The sequence below is a fragment of the Myotis brandtii genome, unplaced genomic scaffold (genome assembly GCF_000412655.1).
Source record: "Myotis brandtii unplaced genomic scaffold, ASM41265v1 scaffold15, whole genome shotgun sequence".
NCBI classification, from domain to species: Eukaryota; Metazoa; Chordata; class Mammalia; order Chiroptera; family Vespertilionidae; genus Myotis; species Myotis brandtii.
Genome location: NW_005355410.1, coordinates 1,381,933 through 1,399,842, shown reverse-complemented (window position 1 = coordinate 1,399,842; position 17,910 = coordinate 1,381,933). Strand labels below are relative to the sequence as shown.

At 38.8% G+C, this 17,910-nt stretch overlaps 1 protein-coding gene across 1 annotated transcript in view; it reads right to left on the bottom strand.

Annotated features, from left to right (window-relative positions):
- The window catches only part of LCP1 (lymphocyte cytosolic protein 1 (L-plastin)), a 67,607-nt gene extending 50,229 nt beyond the window's left edge, over nucleotides 1–17,378 (bottom strand). Inside the window, exon 1 of the mRNA XM_005861394.2 lies at nucleotides 17,166–17,378. The gene's annotated coding sequence lies outside the window, so the exon portion shown is untranslated. The remainder of the gene's footprint in view (nucleotides 1–17,165) is intronic.
- Between the last annotated feature and the right edge of the window lie 532 nt (nucleotides 17,379–17,910).

Sequence of the window (17,910 nt, the reverse complement as noted above, 5' to 3'; positions counted from 1 at the left end):
AGGCAGGCAGGCAGGCGAGTGGTTGGGAGCCAGCAGTCCTGGATTGTGAGAGGGATGTCCGACTCCCACAGGGATCGGGCCTAAACGGGCAGTTGGACATCCTTCAAGGGGTCCCAGATTGGAGAGGGTGCAGGCTGGGCTGAGGGACAACCCCCTCCCCCCGTGCATGAATTTTGTGCACCGGGCCTCTAGTTTTATAGATAAGGAGCCTGAAGGTCCAATGAGATAAAAATGCTTTGTCTATGTACAAGTTCTTAAAGCAATGCCAGGTCAATGCAGTTGTTGGTGAAAAAAGCAGCAAAAGGATGGAGGGACCATTACTAGTAAAAGGGCCATTACAGACCATAATTGAGAAATGATTGAACTGGGTGTGCAAATAGCAGCATTTTCACAAAGTAGAGAAACAGGAGGACAACGTCGTTAACATGCAGATCAGACCATTTCTAAGAAGGACATTACTGGGGTTAGAATCAAATATTAGGTACTTTACATAGTCTATTAATGTGTTAGCCTGGAAAAAATACACCCATTCTAATGCATACATATTTGAAGGTATGAGTTATAATAATGTTGGTAAAATTCATAAAGACAATTGGTGAGTGTTTCAGTTTGCAAATTATGGCCACCATATTGGCAGCAGGCTCTAGGTCATTATAGTAATGGGACTTGCTGAAGCATTTGGAGCCTGAAAAAAGTGAAAGGCATGTGCCTTCCAAGAGCCATTTCTTCAGCACTGCTCTACTGTTCCTGCAGGAAGTGTGACCTTTTTTAATGAATGCATCATCTGACTATGCCCGGCCTGGAACCATTTTAAGGTCTCTTGTAAATCAGTGGTGAATTTTGGAAATGAATTTTTGAATCACTGCCCAAAACTAAAGAAGTGAAACATACAATAGGATCTTCAACACAAAATCTAAGAAGAAAAATCTTAACCCACTCTCTAAGTCACATCTGGCTGCTAGTTTTTCTGTGAGCAATTAAATTTATTAAGTCAATAGTTATAGAAACCCATGACATTTGGCCAAATAAAGCACTGGTTGTTCATTGTTATAAGATTATTTGATGTCATAAGAACATCAAATAACCCCTCAAATGGCAAAAGTGACAAAACCTATTCATTTCTTTAAGTTGGTAAGTTTTGAGTCCCTACTTAAAGGAGGCTGGTATTTTCCAATTGGTAATGAAAGCAAATTTCTGAGAATGATGTCTTATGATAAAAGCAACTGACTCAAATTCCTGAAGTCTGAATATAGAAACTATTTGCAGGTTCTTACTATAGAATGCAGTGCTATAGAATTTACAAGAGGAAATATGTTCTGTAAAATAAATGTAAAACTGTAAGCTGAATTATCTCTGAGAAGAGAAAACAAATAATGAAAAGAAGCAGAAAGAATTATAGAAGGTGACCTATCCAGAGAGAAATGCTCATGTGATGGAATTGTTTCTGAAAGGTGATAGTGCTGTGCTGGTCAGTGCTTTGACTCAATATATTGATGCCCAATTATATAACTGCCAGGACCAGGGATGCACTTGTAACCTGGCATCATATTGCCAAGGGACTCTTTTGAATGTGCCCTACTTTTCCTGCAACTTGACACAGTGAGTAAAGTAAAACTGGAAACTCAGGACCTAAATTCCTACCTTTATCTCAATAATATCAGTGTGTATCCAGGGGGAAATTGTACCACTTCCGAACACCTCAATGAACAGTGAGTAATCCAAAACAACCTGCAATCTAGAACATGATCAATATTGCAATCTCTAGAGTTAGACTATGATGACTAAAGAAGTAAAACATAAAGTACATAGGACTTCAACACAAAATAAAAGACCTGTAAGTTTTTTAGAAACTTAGATAACAAAAGAGCTTTACTTCCACCTATTCCTGTTCCCTTCATTTCACAACATAGACCATTTTAGGGGGTCTAACTATGAGTAATTTACCATATATTCTTGCCACTTGCCTATAGATAACAGATATACCAAAACTTTCCATAAAAGATGATTCTGAAATGTATTTTTAAAATGACTTTTTAAAATAAACCAAATAATTATAAATGGTTTCAAATACAAATAACCACTTAAAGGGCTCTTATGAATTATTTTGTCAAGTCAAAATTTCCTTCATATTATCTTTTTATCCCTGCATATTTACTGATTCTTCCAGGGGCTGCTTCAGAGTACAGAATTCTTTTCTCTTCAATCTCAAAGGGAGAGGAGCAAGGCCAAGGAAGGCTATTCATAGCACAGACTCAGTGGCCCTTTTCTCTCATTATCTTGGGCCGTATAAACAGTCATGGGAAGCCAACAATTCAGATTACTCCAAACCTGATGTGCCTAATGTTACTCTGGGAGCCATTGTGACTTGACATTGAGGGACTTCTGAAGCTGTATATAGCACAGCACACAGAGCCCGGCTCTGTCACCAGCTAAGGAGTGCCACAGCCTCTCTCCTCTCACCCAACATACCCCCAACACCTCTGTTTTCTATGAAGAATGTGATACAAAACAAACCTTTTGCAAGCAAAAGGAATACTCCAGGCTGCAGGTTGGGGAGGCCCTCATTGCCTTGGTATCTCTCTTTCCCTTCGCTGTAAATAATACTCCTATTGTTAATGTCTTGAAACTCCACAGCTACCCTTCATTTCACCAGAACTTAGAGATCCAGACTTTCCTCTATTGAAAGCTCAGAGTATCCCTGGATCTTTTAAAAAAGCTGACTTTGAATATGGACTAGTTGATTATCCACTATTACACAATTACTTCAATACCAGATGTCACTCATTTGTTCATAAATTCATTCTTTCACTCCACCCATGAGCACTGCTCTGGTTACTGGGCTACATGCATAAGAGTTATTAAGGCTGGAACTTCATGAGCCCACAGTTACAGTTCAAGTTTCAAATGGGACACAGAGATTACAGCTCACTTATTGAAAAAAGTTATGAAGATAAAAAAGAATAAATAAAAAGGATAAACACAAGGTTAAAGGGGAAAATATTAGATAAGAGTAAGACATCAGCACAAAAGCTTATCAAAAAATTAAAATATCAAACATCTAAATCAGTCCACACAATGAAGGCATTCAGGGAACTTATACACTTGTACATCTCCAAGGACACCCTAACTGAAATATCCAGCAGAGAGTGGGAGAAAGTGATGGACTTGTGGATTGGGAGACCTAGGCTACCACCTGTGTAACATCAGACTCCATTTTGCCTCTCTGGGCCTCATTTCCTCATCTATAAATTCAGAGATGAAATCCCTTCCAATTAAAAAATTCCAAAAGTCTATTCACTAGTTGGCAAGTGTTTGCACAAGTTAGAGTCTGCCTATGGTGTATTTCAAATGAGCCTAGAAACAGGGGCAGGGGCTTTCGGGAGCTGTGGCCTTGGCCCTTCTCCGGGAGGTGCCTCCTCTGAAATACATCCAACATCTACCATCCCCACCTGGCTCCTGCTCTTACCTCATCAGCAGGTAAAGCTCAGTTCACATGCATTCTTCTCACTGACCGAAGCAGATGGCCACTGCTCAGCTGCTCAGCACAGCTCAGTAAGGTTACTGGAGCAGCTTCTGGGATGTCACTACATACAGCATGCTGATGCAATTCCCTCCTAGTTTCTAAGCAAGACTGTATGCAAACTGTCCCAGAAAGAAAACCATCCACTATTTTCTTAAAAATATCCAAATACAGAAACTCTACACCTCTCTGGTGTCTCATATCCCTACTCTGTAACCTAAATCTATTCTGATACGATTCAAGCTCCCTCTCTCTTGGGCTATTCTCAGAGGGAATAATAGAAGCTGCTCAATTCATAAAAATTCTGTCACATGCCTTGATGACTGCCACGGGGCTTCTAAAAATTTCTTTTAACCTGGTTTTGGAGGCTTACTTTCCAAATCTGTAATAGTTTTCTTTGCTATATTCTGGGTCTGTGCCACGTTCTTTAAGTGATAGTTTAAGAATAACAGAGTCATAGAATGTAGAGGTGAAGGGACCTCAGAGATTATCTGTCTGGACACTTTTCTTCTGTCACAGAAGAGTGAAATGACAACCAAGCTAAAGGATGTGCCTAGTGTCACAGACCTCATTGGGACTGGAATTCAGGTCTCCTCATTTCTTCTCTGTCCTTTATAATAAGTTTTCAAGTCTAATAGGAAGTGCTGTTCTTTAAGACCTGCTCAACATATAATAAGTATAATTCCCTCATGATTTCATATAGCTTATGAATATAATTTCATGTATGTTTCCTGTATATGAAGAAAAACTGAAGCTAGGTATTGAGAAGGTGTTGTTTAGGTTCAGGCTACAAACAACATATGCCAAATCTATATGCACATACTATTGGCACTGTCTAATTTACAGTGATCAAGGCAAGGTTAATGTCTCCTGTATTCATCTTATATTAATTCTTAACTTTGCATGATGGCCTTCTGAATTTCCTGAGCAACCCAAATCAAACCACATTAAAATAACTTACCCTCAGGCACAATGCTTCAAAAGACACAATGCCAAATTCACAGGCGAATACTAAAATCACACCCACAGACTTGTAAAAATAATCAGCATGGGTTCAGACATTCTGGTCTTCTGGCTGTTGGGTGGGGATCAGTGAGCCCTTCCTCCTTTGAACTCTGGTTCAAACCTCTGAGGCATGACACCTGTGCCCATATCCATGTCTTCCAGCACATTATTTGATCACAAACTGTAAGTCACTGCACAGTGTCTCCTCATTTACCTGGCATATAGCAGGTGCTCAGGAAATGAGTTGTAGACAGTAACAAAGCAACCCATAAACCTATGATATACAGGGACCTACAAGTCTATTGTCACCTTCTCTGAGGAGTTTAATAATTATATTCTTGTTGTACATACTTATAACACCCCTCCCATTGAAAGGTACAAACTCCTAGGACAAGGCAAGTGAATGCTTCAAGTTTACATGAAACCACTTGGCTGGAGAAATGACTGATGAATAGTTATGGGGACTAAAGAGCAGCAAGTGTCCTTAGGCAATCTTTAAACTAGCCATGGAATGCACCCTGGTACCACCCTGATGAGGACTTGAGATTTCTGGCCAAGGTGATACAGCCTGGGACTGGGCTTCTTCAAGCGGTTTCTGTAAACACTGTTGGCTGCCGGTGATGCTTGGCGATGGGTCTCTAAGGACATAGTGTCAGACTCTGAGCTGAGTCCTGCTGAGGTGGAAGTAAAGGGACTGTGAAGATGGAGCAGTGACTGAAAGGAGGATAAAACCAAGCCAGGATGCATGAACTCAGTGTCCAGGTAATAACTGGGAATGGGTGCTCAAGTTGATCTGAATGCAATTTACAGATCACTATCTGGACTATGAAATTCATCCTCTGGAAATTCTAAATGTCTAAATTCTTATGTCTAAATTGGCCATAAGCCAATTCATATATTGTACATTTCTTTTTTCAAGAAAAATCTGTCAAATACCTCCCATATATGTCAGGCCCTATGTTAGATGCTGGTGACACAAAGATAAGATGTGACTCTGACTATTTAGTAGGGGAGAGAGACACCAGTCACTGGAATACAGGGGGACTTTTTAGATCCACAGAAAGGGGGAAAATAGCTCTTCCCTGGACAGCCATGCATGGTCCTCCACAAGGGACATTTGACTTGGATTTCCACAGATGAGAAGGAGATTGCTTAAAGATCAGTCTTTGTCCTTATTCATGTAGGATGATTAATCCATATTCTCTCTGTAGAAAGGCTATCTATACTGGAGTCAGAGGAAACAATAGCTAAAGGACAAATGAGAAGACCAGCTAATGTTTACTGAATGGTACTCAATGCTAAACGTTTTATATACATTACTAGAGGCCCGGTGCACAAGATTCATGCACTGGAAGGGGGGGGTCATCCCTCAGCCTGGCCTGCACCCTCTCGCAGTGCGGGACCCCTTGGCGGATGTCCCCCTAAGCCAGCAGTCAGACATCCCTCTTGCAGTACTGGACCCCTCGCTCCTTACTGCCCACCTGCAGCTGAGGTGGGAGAGGCTCCCGCCACTGCCACTGCGCTCTCCAGCCATGAGTCTGGCTTCTGGCTGGGTGGCGCGCCCCCTGTGGGAGCACACTGACCACCAGGGGGCAGCTCCTGCATTGAGCGTCTGCCCCCTGGTGGTCAGTGCGCATCATAGCAACCAGTCTTTCCACAGGTGGTTCCACTCTTTGGTCGATTTGCATATTAGGGTTTTATTATATAGGATCATATTTAATTCTCACCATAATCCTATGGAGCATTATTAGGATTTCCTCTTTATAGATGAGGAAACTGAGGTTTAAAAAAGTGGCCCAGGGTCACATTGCTATGAACTGGGGAAGCTTCCTGCTTATGCCAGAGCCTAGTGGTGGCAATACCTATACTGCCTGCCCACTGCAGGCCAACACAGATGTGGGCCTGGCTGGTGGTACCTTTCTTAGTGCCTCTGGCCATTGGATTTCTGTATCTCAAATTTCTCTGTTCTCCTTTGGGGTTACTCAGGCTACTGAGCTCTGACCTCAAGTTAGTTAAGAAAACCCACTTCTGCAAGATTTTACTTACAACTGGGGCTCTTCCTAAGCTCTTTTGAGAAATTTTAAATGTCTCTTTTCGTCAGTTCCTCAACACCTTGAGGGAAGAGTTAAGAAGAATATGGCCCTGGCCAGGTGGCTCAGTTGGTTGTATGTTGTCCTGTACTCCACTGAAAGTTTGCTGGTTTAATTCCCCATCAGGGCACATGTCCCAGTTGAGGGCTTGATCCCTGGTGGAGGCGAGGGGCAAGAGCAGGAGGCAGCTGATTCATGCTTTGCTCTTGTACTGATGTTTCTCTCTCTCTCTCTCTTTCCCTTCCTCTCTCTCTAAAAATAAATAAAAATATTTTTTTAAAAAAGAAGAATATGAACACCACTGAGCTTGATCTTGACCACTCCTGCCTGTGTTCCCCGCCTCTGGTGGACAAAGAGATCCTCTTCACTAGTAGCCGCTACATCTGTCATCCACTCATATTTAATCAAATGCTGGACTTTTCCTAGATAGTGGAGATAGAAAGATGAAGATATCTTCACTCTAAGTAATCCAAAAACTCTTTATCTTCATCAACCCTTGCTTTTGAGGGACATACAGTCCTGTGGATGAAAATGGTTACACAACTTAAATATTTCACTAATTTGAATATTTTAAAGCAGCACTTTTCAACTGATGTGCTGCAAGACTTTTTAAAACATACAATACCTGACTACTTAGTCAGGGGCACAGATATCTTTTCCTTTAGGTTGTCAAATAAAAAATTGACAACAGCCAACACAACAATAGCCATCCAGTGTGAATGAATAAAAATTACATTTTTTTTGGGTCAGATCGGCAAAAAATATATTTCTTTTGGGTGCCGCAAAAGAAACTAGTTAATTTTAGTAACTAGTTTATGCATGCCATGGGATAAAAACAGTTGAAAACTGCCGCTTTAAAGGTATTTTTGCCATGGTGCTATAGGAGCGCAGAGAAGGAAGTGCTCAACTCTGCCTGAGGAGAGAAGGGAAAGCTACCTCTTAAAGATCCAGTAGGAGTTTTCCAAAGAAACAGAATGGTGAAGGGCACTCCACTTCTCCATGTAAGAGAAAATATCCCTGCAAAGTAAGGAAACAGGCTAGAGCACACCAAGGGCGCTCTTGAGGGCTTAGCATGACTGGCCAGGGATGCAGGAGGTAAAACTCCAGAAGAGTTTGGAGAAGTGGCATTGTGGTTTCCTTTCTCATTAGCTCTTACTTCCAGAAGGGAAACCTTGGTGATTTAGCCTCTCCTTGATATCTTCAGTTACAATGCTTTTTGCATTCATTAATGTCTATAGATGCAAACCTCACATATCAAGTCTGGTCGCCCAATTTTAAAAGTAGACTTGTTAGTGATATATCTGGGTTTGTAAAGACAATTATGGTAACTTAAATTTGTAAATATTCCAGCGCATATGGAAGAAATGGGGATGGTTTCCGTTTTGGAAGCGTAGCATGTGGCTGGTTAAAACACTCTTTATCTTCTTCAAACAACAAAATGATTCTGCCTAAAAGCCATGTCTATTTGTTCATATGTACATGTCTTCCTCCTTTTACTACCACTTCCCATTTATAAAATACAGACCTGCAAAATGAGGAGAGAAGTGGACATATTAGAAAACTAGAGGCCCAGTGCATGAAATTCAGGCAGGGGTGGGGGGAGGTGTCCCTCAGCCCAGCCTGTGTTCTCAGGGGATGTCTGACTGCTGGTTTGTGGGAGGCAACCGGCAGGGCACTCACTGGCTGGCCCTGTCCCCTGATTGCTGCTGCCAGTCACCTCCCTCTCAGGGGGCAGATGCTCAATGAGTGTCTGACCCCTGGTGGTCAGTGCGCATCATAGCGGCTGGTCATTCCGCCATTCGGTCGATTTGCATATTAGGGTTTTATTATATAGAATGAGAAAGTGTGGGCCCTGAAAAGTGAAGTTTCTCCTCAAAGTCTCAAAGTGAGTCAGTGACTAGTTTGAAAAGAGAAGTAGATTCTCTAAATCTTGGTTTGGCCTTGGTATGGGAAAAACAGAAGTAAATTAGCGTTAAACAACCTAAGAATTAAAATGCCCCTTGAGATATACAGTCAATGAAATGCACTTTATATCTTAGATATATGGATGAACAGGAGAAGAACAAGAGGAGTTTCTTCTTCCTCATGTTTCAAGACCTTCCTCCCAGCCTAAGCCAGTGGAAAGGCATTTCAGGCATCCCACAAACCTCACCCAAATGCTAATGATCCTACCTTCCTTTATAAATTAGGCTCATATACATATATAAAATGAACTAGGAAAGAACACGGTATGTAAAAAAATTGGATTTTCTAGTGCAACTGCTTCTTGCTGTGTGTTTTTTACATGTTACTTCAAATTTCTGAGCTTTAATTTCTTCACAGGTAAAAGGAGAATATTAATAATCCAACTATAGTGCTCAGTCCACAGGGTTGTGTTAGAATTAGATGAGACAAAGTGTTAAATTGCACAAAACTGTGCTTGGCAAAGGAAGGAAGGAAGGGAAACAGGAAGGGAGGGAGGGAAACATAAAGAACTAGAACTTTTACAAAATAATCTTAGGGAACAAACCCAATTTCCACTATAAATTGTATGAAATATTATGTAGCATCACCATCTAAAATCCACAATTACATGTGTGTTATGGATTTGTGGGAGACATAAATTTTGATTTCATATCTGTGCTCTATCTTCAAATGTTTTTAGCTTGGCTTGTTTGGGCTCTGGTGCCAAGTTTCTCATCAAGAATCCTAGAAGTGAGTCTCAAAAAGATATTGAACAATTGGTAGATGATACCAACTAGAAGCCAGCAGTATTGGTATTGGCTGATCTCATGTTGAGTGGTCAAGGGGCTCTGGACTTAGTCTTACCTAATATACTGATGGTGGAAACTACCTTCTAAAAGTTGAGAAAGTGTGGCCAGAGGGGGAAAATTACAGCAACGTTAAGAAAAGCCTGACCACACCCATTATGAGTCATGAAGAGAAAAGAGATCTTTGGATATCTGTGATGAGAACCATGGGGCAATAAGGCCTCCTCTCTTGGGCGCACCAGTGCTCGGGGACTGATTCTGTTAGCCTTTGCTCTACATCTATCTGCTCTTCACTTCCTAACTCTCCAGGCATTTTCTCTATTGTAGTTTGAGCTAGAAAACCACTGAGACAATGTGCAGCAATGTTTGTATATTAGCAATGACAACAGAAGCTTCTATTTATTCTTAATAATGTGACCTCATTTTCTATAGGCTCCTTGGAGTAGTACTTTGAGAATCTCAACTGATAAGCTCATTCACAGAAAAAAAACACACACAACAAAATGAGGAGTTACGGATAAACTAAGGCAGAAAATTTTAATTTGATGGGCTATACTTACCTTCACTTTGTTTGAAGCCACAGTTTGATTGGCAAGTATTACCAATAACAACTTACAATGGAATGTGCTATAACATTTTTTTGGTCAAAAATTTAAATAACTAAATAGTCTAATACCTTCATAACCCTAGTTTTAAGGCATTTGTACCATAAAATCATCAAGCATTTATTTGCTTATTTTTAAAATATGTTTGGTAGCCCTAACCGGTTTGGCTCAGTGGATAGAGCGTCAGCCTGCAGACTCAAGGGTCCCAGGTTAAATCTGGTCAAGGGCATGTACCTTGGTTGCGGGCGCATCCCCAGTAGGGGGTGCGCAGGAGGCAGCTGATTGATGTTTCTCTCTCATCGATGTTTCTAACTCTCTATCCCTCTCCCTTCCTCTCTGTAAAAAAATCAATAAAATATATTTAAAAAAATATGTTTGGTATATCAGAAAACCCATCAAAAGTAGGGTTGGGAAATGTGACATTAGGAATAATTATCCAATAGTCAATCACAGAAAGGAATATTTAGACTTATTAGAAAGCAGTTACTGGATGAATTTAGAAGAGACAATGTCATTTAAATTCATGTGTTTGCACCTTTAAGAAACTGAATATATAATGGGAAAAAGCAAGGTGTAAATCTTGGCTCTGGCACTTACATTGGACTTGACCCTCCCTAAACCTTAGTTTGGTCATCTATTATAAGATGATGATAACACCAACCTTATGCAGTTTTTATATGGAAATATAAGACTAACATATATTAAGTGCTTAGCAAATAGCAAGGACTCAGTGAGTCAGCAGGGATGGCGAGTGTAGAAGAGTGAAATATACACATAGATTGATAAAATGGGGTAATGAAACCAAGGGGAAAATTAAACCAAGAACAGACCTGGGAAATAGATAGGACTTTCCCTTATTTTATAGAGGAAACTGAGCTTCCAAAGGCTTAAGACATATGCTCAGACTCTGCATATAGTAAAAGGCTAGAACATAAATCTAAATTTGCCTCAAAATTTGATCTCTTCTTTATACCATATCTATTTGTTTCATGAACAGAAATTGCAGACACACACTCAGACTCACAGCTTTAAGAAAACTGACATTATGCCTGGCCGGTGTGGCTCAGTGGTTGAGCGTCAATCTATGAACCAGGAGGTCACAGTTCAGTTCCCAGTCAGGGCATATGCCCAGTTTGGGGGCTCAATCCCCAGTAGGGAAAGTGTAGGAGGCAGCTGATTGATGATCCTTTTTCATCATTGATGTTTCTATCTCTCTCCCTCTCCTTTCCACTCTGAAATCAATAAAAATATACTTTAAAAAACTGACTACATATATTACATACATTACATATTATATACATTATACAGGGTTGGGCAAAAGTAGGTTTATAGTTGTAATACAAATAAATAATACACTAATTAATAAATAAGAATACAAGAATAAATTGTGTTTTGAGTACTCACAACTGTAAACCTACTTTTGCCCACCCTTGTATATGACCACCCAATAGATTGTGTTGCAATTGCCTTTTTCTGTGATCACAAGAAAGAAACAGAGAATCAGGAATATTTTGATGAAAAATCTCAACTTGAAAGACACTGAGGGAAGAAAAAAAATCTGAAAAACTCCCCAAGGTTGCCTATAATATCCCACCTATCCAAAGGGAAAAAATGTTAAATGTTTATAAAGCATTGGAAATGACAGGGAAAGCTCATTTCACATTTTTTAGATGACGAAAGAAGGCTCAATAATATAACACTGCCTACTTGTTTCTCATTTTTTTTTTTTTTACTTTCACTTTGCACGATTACATAGCTTTTTCCATAAGGAATGTCTGGTCCACTCTTTTTAATCTGGCCCTCCTGGTGAAGGAAATGTGAGCTGATAATGCCAAGGAGGTACCAAGGATCCACATTTTAAAATGCTACACCCGAGGCTAACAAAGATGTAGTTCTAATTCTAAATTTAGCCTGAGCAAAAAGGGAGAAGATGCAAATTTTATACAAATACATTTGTGCACCTCTTCATACATTTGGATACACAGTTTGGATAAATTTTAGTGATAACTACAAGACAGGGATCAAAATGTAGGGTATTATTTAAGTGCAAAGTAATTATTCCATTAATTCACTTCCCTCAGGAAAGTGCAACCAGAGAAAAAGGGAAAACAAATTATCTGGAAGATAGCAATTCACATGCATAATTAATTTGCCTACTGAGTTTGGTGTTTTGGCTTTTCTGCCTGTGGAGAACATAATCTCTTTTTCATTTTAGCTCAGCCAGTCAAGATGTGTGTGTGTGTGTGTGTGTGAGAGAGAGAGAGAGAGAGAGAGAGAGAGAGAGAGAGAGACCATCCATCCATCCATCCATCCATGTAACTGGAACTGGACTAAAACAAGAATCAATGCTGCAACCAGAGAATGGTGAGTTTGCTAGTTCCTTAATTCCACATGTTAGCTTTTCTTTCCACCAGAAAAAACAACCAACCATATTTGAGAAACAAGCCTCCTTATAACTTACTTGCAAGTGGGGAAGATGCAGGCAGGACTCTGAAGTTGAGCAAAACTTATTTTAACTCAGTAAGTGGGCTTTTTACCTCTATTCCTCAGCTAACAATTAAAACAATCTTTCATTCTTTGGTAGTTTTTAGAATAATTGTATTTGGCCATTATTATATAATTACTAGAGGCCCAGTGCACGAAATTCGTGCAAGGGGCTCGGCCCTCACAGCGGCAGTGGCTTGCCTCGACCCTCGCAGCCCTGGCTTCGTCCTGAAGGTCGTTCGGCTGTCTGGTCTAATTAGCATATAAAGCTTTTATTATTATAGATAGACATGTATATTTGGGTCTAAATACTAAATTGTTTAACTTATTTCTATCTATCAGTCAACAATTAGAAAATGTACCACTTTACTAAAAGTATTCTAATCTTCCAAGACTGATAATAGAGTTTTTGAGGGTAGAGATTATGTTTTGTGACTCAGGCAGAGGTCAATAAATTGGTAAAAACCAAATACTCAGTCAAGTGCATAGAGGGGCTAAATAAATGGTGATGATTATGATAAAGAATGGACTGTTTAATAAAAGCAATTATAATACAGATGTATTTATTTGGGATAAATTATGATTATTTAAGTTCAGCTCGAGGGCTTAAGTGTAAAAAGTGCCATAGTCTGTTGCCTGTTTACTCCAGGAGGTTTCCCCTGGAATTCAGCAGTTAATACAATACTGATTCAACTGTAGAAAATTAATCAAATACATATTTGAATGAATTAAGTAATCTTGGGTTGTTGTGATGACTACATGCATTAATATGGTTAAAATATTCAATTCAAAGTGAGTAGTAGTACATAAGTATTAGCTGCTATTATTAAGCTGATAAATTGAAAGTCTTTTTTCCACCTCTGCTGTTTGTGGTATCTTACAAGATGGAGTGATTATGAAATTACAGGGAAGACTATGTAATGACTGAAATTGACAAACCAAAACAAGAGGAACAGTCAATAGCACAGTATAAGGAAGTTGAATCAGGAGGAGACTGAGGGAAGCAATCTGGAGATGCCATCTGGGAGCCAGCAGTTATAGCAGCTGTATGGAGATGCCCCTGAAGATGAACCTCTAATCAGGTGGTAACTTGTAGAACTTCAAAATGAAAACAATGTGAAACTGCAACACTTTTTATTTGAGAAGCACACTGCCATCTACCAAAATGGGGAAACTTGAACATCTTGAAATCTGCCAACACTAATTAGTTTTATATTTTGGTGAACTCTAATTCTAATTTTTATTTCTGCAGGGTTCAACATGCAGATGGAATAGCATTATTTCATTGATAGAGAAACTAGCACACAAAAGAACATTAGGAAGACCATTAGATTAATCTAAATGTCACTCTGCTATAAAATCTGCTATTAGTCATAAAGTCCAATACCTTTATAATCTTAGTTCAAAAATTTTTTACTTCATAGCTATAAGCTTATAAGAAAATTTATTAATTTATTTTATCTAACTTGATTTTAAAATTTGTTTGGTATATCGCCTATACACACAGAGGCTGGCTTCTCTTTAGGAAATAAAGAGAAATTGACTTGAGAATTTTCTGAGAATAATCTAAAGTGACTAAGTAAAAGTTAATGATATACAGTCCTTTGCTCTTTGTCATCAAAGAAGCTCATTATCAAGTACATAGTTTGGTAAGGGTAGCCAAGTTTTAGCTCAATGAATACAGTTAGACTAAGATAATGAGATTATGATTTTGCCTGTTTTCAATAGTCATCAAACAATTTCTTAAATTCCTTGAAGTCAATGTCTGTTTAGTGCTTTGAGGCCAAAATAAAGAATAGTGTTTTGGCAAGATGGAAGCAAGGTAGAATGCAAAATATATTATTACTGTATCTCCTTTCATAGCAATCACTGGAGAAACTCAGTAAATATTAAGTTAATAAGTGAAATCAAAGAAAAGGCTCTGAGGAATACCTAAGGAGTTGAGAAAAAATACTTGTGACAAATTTGCAATTTAATAAATATCATTAGCAGTTACTGTGTGTTAGGAGAAATAGAGAAGGAGCTCAGGTTGTCAGGAAATAATACCATTGCTGCTATACGTACTCTATGATCAAAGCATTAAGCAAACACACACAGAAGAAACTTTGTGAAAGAAAGGGGGTGAGGTTCAGTAGGAAAAATTCAAAGGGCATGCTTCTTGATGTGAGCCTTGAAAAATAACCAGAAGTTTTACAAATAAAGGCAAAAGCAATTGGAGAAATAGTTGGAGCAAAAAAAAAAGTGAAATAGCATAGAACTTTCTGGAGGCTTGTGGTCTTGTGCACCCAGAGTAAGTGAGGGGGGTGGGGGGATCAGAGAGAGCAGAAGGAAGTGACAAGTAATAAGACTGGGGAAGTGGTTGAGGCAAGTTTGTGAAGGCACACAATTCTTTAGTAAAATTATGCATTAATTAAAAATACTTTATTTTACTATTATATGAAACCTGCAATGATATCTCTTATTATAAAAATAGAAATGTTTCTGGGTTTACTGCAATTATTTCTCTTTCTCTCTCTCTTTTTCTCTCTCTCTCTCTCTTTCTCCCTCCCTCTCTCCCTTTCTCTCTTTCTCAATCCCTCTGTTTCCCTCTCTCTCCCTTCCTTTCCAGATTCCTTCCCTGCCTCTTAAATTGAGTGCCCAGACCTCTCCAGTCAGTTTCAGAAATAAAAGCCTTTAATTATCTACATCTGGTGGAAAAAAATATGCTGGTGTGGAAGAGAGAATCTGGAATAGACACACATGCTTATAGAGAGGTAGCATGGAGCTGGAAACCCTGGCTACTTACAGCCCCTTGCCCCCTCCAACTGCTCAGTAATCTTGGGCCAGTTTCTTTATGATCTCAGCCCACTCCTCATCTGTAAAGATGATTAAATGATGAAATGCGTGAAGAGTGGCTGCACATGGTAAGTAATTATAGATGTTAAGTGTTATTATTACTTGTCCCATCCTCTCTCATTTAAATAGATACATTTGAATGAGACTTTACTTGTTAGCCTCCCCTTCCCCAAAGGATTCAGAAAACAAATTATAAATGATGTTAAAACACTAAAACTGTTTCCCAAATTACCAACTATTTCAAGACATAATTTATGAAAAAGACAAAATTTAAAATTTGACAAAGAAAAGCATGCCTGAGATTGCTAATGAAATGTCCCCTCAGCACAACTCCATCCCACCACAGCAGTGCTTGCTCAAAGGGCAAGACCCAGAAGTTGCTTCTCTGATGTTACTGGCAGTGAGCTAGAATGAACAGGAATGAATATTTTATAACATAGCATGTTGATGCTTTAACAAGCTAAACTTGATTTAAATCAAGAGACTTTTTGCTACTTTAAACTAACTTTTTCACATTCCATTTTATTGCCTCCAATGTAAGGAAAATGCTGACATACCTTTACATCCTAATTTATTTTATTCTCATCAATATTTTTACTTAACACATAGCACATTTTTTTATTTGTTCTTTTGGGAGGTTCAAGTCTGCCTCTCTTAATTCCACATTTTTTTCAGGTGACATGTGTAAAACAATACTAATGGTCACATTTTGCAATGTTCAGAAATTCACATTTATAGTTAAATAGTTAATTTCATTCAAAATTGCCTGTGCAGATATTCTTTAAACAAGTTTATTTAATAGAAACCAATTATGATAGATTTGTATAAAATTAAAATCAAAATGTGTGTGGATAAACCACCTTTGTTTAATGATTTTTTTGAAGGGTTTTTTTTTAAGTGGTCCTGATGGAGTAATTATAGAACACAAGTTGCTATACTTGATTAAGAAAAATTGGATTTTGCTAAGTATGCTGAAAAATGAATCCATTTCTAGTCTGAATGGCTTTTATGTTTATCATCTGTCAATGGTTCTTAATATTGTTGGATAATGATAAGTAAATAAAGGCTGATATTACAAGATCTAAAGTCTGTTTCAACAAAGTTTCTAGAATAAATACCCCTGTCAACTTTATAGGAATTTCTATTGTAGACAGAAACATTTCATCCAAAATTTAATAGTCATTTGTCTGGTCATAAGCATAATGAATAGTTCAGACAAATCTGTGAAAAAGTACAATTAGGCAACACAAATTGTTTTTAATGTTAGAGAATAAATGGATAAGAGGTGGCCTCTAACTCCATGTGGTTATTAAGCACACCCATTAAAAACTGTTGGCATCAAAATCACTCAAGTAACCAGTAACATATTAACATGTGATTCAAGATGTTAATATATCCACTAAAGTATTGTAAAGAAGTTTTTTTTTTTAAGAAAAAAACAGGACCACAGTAGCAAAAATTAAACCACCCCCAATTAGGCACAATCTAAATGATCAATATGCACTTTTCTAAAAAACTTTTTTAAAGCAGATAAAATCACAGTAAATAGCCTCCCTCAAATAAAGCAATAAAAATAAATCAGAACATGATTTAGTTTTAAAAAGAGAAAAAAATCATAGTTTTTTTGGGTCATAACAGTGCATAATTGGAGAAGCCACCCAGAGAGCTGAGGGGTCCCACTCTAGACAGCCACCTGATGTGGCTGCAGCATTGCTGAGCAATTTAATGGTGGCAGGGCTCACAAAGGGCTCAGCTGACAGGTGTCCAGATCTCTAGTCCTCTGAAAGCAAAATCCAAATCCACAGAAACAGTGCCACCCAATAAGCAAAGCATCACAAGCACTTAGAAATGACAAAAAGGCATGAAGAAAATTTACCTTGTAGAAAAACGGTCCTCAATGGTACTGGCGTGTGACCAGAAACTCCCTTCTTTCTGATTTGCAGAAGAACTTTGTCAACCCTGAGTGTGTGGTCACAAGGCAGGAAGTGACTAAAATGACAAATCATCAGCCAAGAAAGAAATAGATTTTGTCTTTATAAGGACATTTTACTTAACTTTCTTCATGTCTCCTCCCCCACAAAAATCACCTAACAGAACAGGTCACACTGAAATTCAGAAGCCTCTCACCACTTCCTCTTTATAAGCATTTTCCTCTTTCCTTCCTTTTTTTCTTTTCTCCTCTATCTGTTTGTAAGGTTCTGGGCTACTTAAACCTGTCTGAAACCTGTCTGATTTCAGATAACAAGCAACGTCAGCCTGCTGCCTTGCCTTCTTTCTCTGATCCCAGTTGAAAATGCAAAGCCCAGGTTTCTGGCTACTTACAGTGTTACCAATTGGGGTTACCAGCTAGGACCTCAGTTCTCATCGACTCAGAAAAGATTTTAAGGTCAACAAAAATGAAAGTAAAGCAAAGTGGGGTTTATTGAAGATACACTCCAAATGAGGAGAGGGCCAGTCAAAGAGACAATGGCCGGCCTGCTGCCAACTCACTGGGAAGTCAGAGAAAAGGGGGCCTTGAAAACAGGTTCAGGGGGTTAGCACAGGACGAGCTGCCGCTGCCCATTGCTCCCCTGATTGCAAGTCTCATGGGGTCCTTTAGAGATTGGGGGTTACATGCCTGT